The 4,506-nt window shown below is 55.7% G+C and overlaps 1 protein-coding gene across 6 annotated transcripts in view; it reads right to left on the reverse strand.

Moving 5' to 3' along the window:
• RSPO1 (R-spondin 1) overlaps nt 1–4,506 on the reverse strand; it is a 24,740-nt gene that overhangs the window by 11,703 nt on the left and 8,531 nt on the right. Inside the window, exons 1-2 of one of the 6 annotated variants that reach the window (XM_057381039.1) lie at nt 3,438–3,586; nt 2,986–3,313 (exon numbers count right to left, since the gene is read on the reverse strand). The exons of 3 other annotated variants lie outside the window; for them this stretch is intronic. The gene's annotated coding sequence lies outside the window, so the exon portion shown is untranslated. Of the gene's footprint in view, nt 1–2,985; nt 3,587–4,506 lie in introns of those variants that run through there. 2 more of the 6 variants (XM_057381040.1, XM_057381038.1) reach the window with 2 other exon arrangements.

A 4,506-nucleotide genomic window follows, 5' to 3' on the forward strand; every position in this document is an offset into this window, starting at 1 on the left:
CCAGCCCCAGCTCCACTCAGCCCTGGCTCCTCGCCCTCCTTGCTCAGTGCCCAGCACAGTAGCTGCTCCAAGGAACGCTGTGATCCACAGTGCCACAGGCCTCCCCCCAGGAGTGCTTGTGCTTCAGCACTGTAAAACATCAGGAAATGTTTTACAGGGGGATTTCCATGGCCCTCATGCCAGCACAGAGGCGGCACGCTGCTCTGGAGGAGGAGAAGGAGGCAGAGCCCTGAGGCAGGCTGCAGGATCCGTGCCTGCTGCTTCTSCACAGAACCAGAGTKGGGTCTGGAATTGCACCRGAGYCATCCCGGYGGGCACAGCTCTGKGCTGCCATCAGGATGCTGCCTGGRGGTCTGGCTGCAGTCATTGGAAAARCAAACCTSTCTCTGTTAKGTACARTGMARRTGGGTTAGAGCCTCCTAAASATCAGGAACTCASCAGAACCAAATTTCAGAGCAGGAAACAGAACAGCCCAATTTGGGGTAGCGCCGACCAGGGCACTGAAAACTTTGCTCATCCCCCAAAAGAGCTCTCTAAATGTCCATTTTTGAGCAGGAACACACTCAGCAGGTGTCCCTGGAGGTGTGGGGAGCAGAGGGGTGCAATGTAAACCGGTGAGCACAGCCAGGGGTGCTGAGGCTCTTCCTACAACACGTGCACACATTCAGCTCAACACTCAATTCCCCTCTTATTTCCATGTAAATGCATGCAAATGAGGGTTCACAGCTCCTTCCGCCACAGACTCTGACTGCCAGCTTTGTAAACACAAATTTCCTGGGTCACAGGAGCCCGGTGAGCCATGAGCTRCTGTGCCAATCTGCTTCTCCAGACCACGGCAGAGCCAAAACCTGAAGCCCTGAGCAGCACCTGGGGCTTTCTGCTTCGCCATATTCACAGGAATCATCTGCCAAGGGGAGCTTCCTGCAGGGATTCCCAGTGCTCTGGCTCTCCCACCGWGACTGCCTGGTGAACCTGAGCCCTGGAGAGCCAGGAGCAGCACTAACTCCAGCAGCAGAGGAAAACAAACTGGGAAAAGGATCCTGCAGCCTCAGCTCTGGGCGTGTGGCAGGATGGAGCACCCAGCCAGCAGCAGGGAGTGAGCAGGCAGCCAGCCTGGACTGAGCCCATCCAAATTCTGCCTTTTTGTGGGATGACAGCACCCTGCACCACCAGGACTGGGGGACCAAGYTCTGAGCTCTGAATAGTGCTCATGGTGGTTTGCAATGATGCACCATGCCACCCTGCTGCCCGTGAGCAYGTGGGGAAGCTGCAGTCCCAGAGGACCCTCCTGGAGGCAGGCTGGCAGTGGCTGTGACTGGAAGCCTGTCCATTTTTACCAGTTCCTAGGCAAAGTCAGGCACTTCCATCCTTGGGGAGATGACAGGTGACCCTCACAGCGCACAGGRGAAGGGTCTCTGCTGCCAGTGCCACCTCTCTCAGCTGCACAGTCCCCTCTGTCCCACTCCTGAGCTGTCCCCATAGGCCAGGAGGGCTGACCTGGCCCTCGGCTCTGTTGCTCACTGCAGTCCCAATCTCACAGCATAGGAAGAGCTCTGCCAGCTCACATCTAGCTTGGCTGATGGAAATACGGGGTTTATGCTCAGCTCAGCTGCTGCCTGCCCACACTGGCTGGTTTTGGCTGTGCTCGGGGGGTCGCTGCCCCTGCATCCCCAGAGGGGTGCTGTGCACCCTGGCTCCTCCCTGCCGCGTCCCTCAGGGTGGTGCTGCTGCTCTCGCAGCGGCTGCGCAGGGGCCGGGGAGCTGATCCAGCTAAAACGAGCTTTTTTTTTTTTCCAGGGTGGTTTCCAGGCATGTGGCAGCACTGGCATTCCCAGGCCCGCGGTGCTGCTGCCATCCTCCCACCCAACCTCCACAGTCCTGGCCCCAGAGCGGGGTGAGAGGATGGAGTCAGGAGTTCACCCGCTCCAGGGTCACCCATGGGCTTCAGACAAAATCATTCCAACTGGAGAACCTTCCAGGCAGATGTTTCACTGCTAGTGCCCAATCCTTGCGGGATCTCAGCACAGACCTGTCCACCCAAAACAGCATCGTAAGCACTGCCCCAAATTCACAGACCTTCAGGTGACAGGATTTTTTTTGCGTGGGTACCTGCTGACCCCTGCTCAACAGAGTGGATGCTCCACGCGTGCCTTGTCACGCAGCATTTTCTTCTGCTATTTTAATGCCTTTTATTRTCAGCCGCCTCTTTAAACCCAAACCGCATCACCTGAACACCTCTCTTCCATTCCCAGGGCTGTTCAAGGGAACACACAACACGCCTGAGCCCATAAAACGCTCCAGCAGCCAGGGGTGACCAACCCCCGGTCACTCACAGCCCCATCTCCCATCGCCCTGGCTCTGCCAGCACCGGGACCGCGGCTGAAACGCCATCTCGACCCTCACCCTGCGAGCCCTCACTGACCCGTGGCATCTGGCACCGGATCCAGCAACAACGCTTCCCCTGCACATCAGCACCGGCTGCTCGCACCACATCTAATTATCGCCATAATTCCAATTAACGATTCCTCCGCTGATCCCCCGTTCCAAACGCCGCAGCGCCCGCACTTACCAGCCTGCCGAGCCCCCATGGGTGCAGCCACAGCAGCTTAAATGTCCTGTCCTGCCATCGCCCCCGTGTCTGGGACCAGCGGGAGGGCAGCAGGCACAGCCACARGACACAATCAGYACCGAGCTCCAGMGGRGGGATCCATATCCCAGSCAGCTCTCCACATCCCCTGCCCCGCAGCAGGAAGGTAACGCGGTGGCAGGGGACACACACACCGCTTCCCTGCCAGCCCCACGCACCTCCGGGGGAGGGGGGAGAGGGGATCCCACAGATTTCGCACAGCTCTCATTGTCTGAACTCATTATCCACGTTGCACAAGGCGAACCCGCAGTCAGATGCTGACACGGCTCGCGTTCCTCATTAGCAAGCCCACATTGCAAAAGCTCCATCGACACAAACATGCATGCTGAAGCCCTTACCTCCAAATTGTCACTCCCTCATCACTGCGGAAAAGATTCTACTGGGTTCTCAGATTTAAAATACTATAAGACCAACTACAAAATTCCTCAGTTCCTCCAGAGAAAAGTTACACACACGTTTCTGTCAAAAAAAAATGAAAAATATATTCATGGCGAGTTCATGGAGAAGTCTGGTGCATTTGGATGTTTTGATCACTCAGTTTTTTAAAGCAGGTCTCTAACAGGGTCCCAGGTTTTGCTCAGAGAAACAAACCCTTCTGCGATGTGCAGGATCTCAGCTCGTAAAGATCGCTCAGGCTAGTTCCTACTCCATCAGCCCACGCTGCTCCTGCGTATGCAAAGCAGAAAGTATGTGATCATATCACAGCAATTTGCACATTAATAAATCCTGGTCTCAATGCGTAGACTCCGTCCCCGTGCACTGGGTAGGGGCTTTTTATTATTATTATTACCAGAGTATCCAGCTTTGTAAAGGCATCCAGTGCAAACTCCTGCATGAGGGAATTCCACCCCACTAGTACCACCTCCTAAGACAATATCCAGCCAAAATATTGTGACTGTTGCAAAACCCGGACTGGAGCTCCACAAAGGACCTTCCAGCCTCGCATCCAGAGCCAACGGGGTCTCAGTAAATTACTGCAGAGTGCCACACCATCGAGTTGTCTTTGTAGTTTTTTGTTTTTTATTTATGACAGTTAATTTTGAGTTATTACTAACATTTTAGTGGTAAGTGGCATGTGAAGTCATCAGCTGTCACAACTGCATCTGTTAATAAACATGCCAGATATTAAAAGCAGCTTATTATCCTCTGGAGGGGGGAAGGCACGAAGGCAAAGAGCTCAGAGCCTGGATCTTTTTGCATTGCTGGCTGTGCTGCAGGAGGAAACAGTCCTGCTCAGGAGAACAGCGTGGCTGCAGCTGGACWGCCTAGCACACCTCCCTCCAGCACACCTGAGCAGCCCAGGAGCTCTYCTCCCAGTGCTGCCAGCTCCCTTTCCCTCCTCCACCTGCACTTCAGGACAGACACATCACAGGGCAGACTCCGCTTCAGGCAGGTGCACAGGGGACATCAGGGCTCAGGTACCTTCCCTGAGCCCCACCATGCCCGGTGGGATGAGCAGATCCTGCGCCGGGGCTCAGGGAGCTGCTGGGGCTGCCAAGAACCATCCTGCACCCTGCCCCAGTGTCCCTGCACAAACCATACAGAGGAGCTGCTGTCACCTGCCCCAGTGTCCCTGCAAAACCACACAGAGGAGCTGCTGTCACCTGTCCCAGTGTCCCTGTACAAACCACATAGAGGAACTGCTGTCGCCTCCCCAGTGTCCCTGCAAAACCATAGAGAGGAGTTGGTGTCACCTGCCCCAGTGTCCCTGTCCCTGTACAAACCACACAGAGGAACTGGTGTCACCTGCCCCAGTGTCCCTGTACAAACCACACAGAGGAACTGCTGTCGCCTCCCCAGTGTCCCTGCACAAGCCATACAGAGGAACTGCTGTCACCTCCCCAGTGTCCCTGCAAAGC

This window comes from Malurus melanocephalus, unplaced genomic scaffold (genome assembly GCF_030028575.1).
Source record: "Malurus melanocephalus ecotype Western Australia unplaced genomic scaffold, MMel_1.1 scaffold_488, whole genome shotgun sequence".
NCBI classification, from domain to species: domain Eukaryota; kingdom Metazoa; phylum Chordata; class Aves; order Passeriformes; family Maluridae; genus Malurus; species Malurus melanocephalus.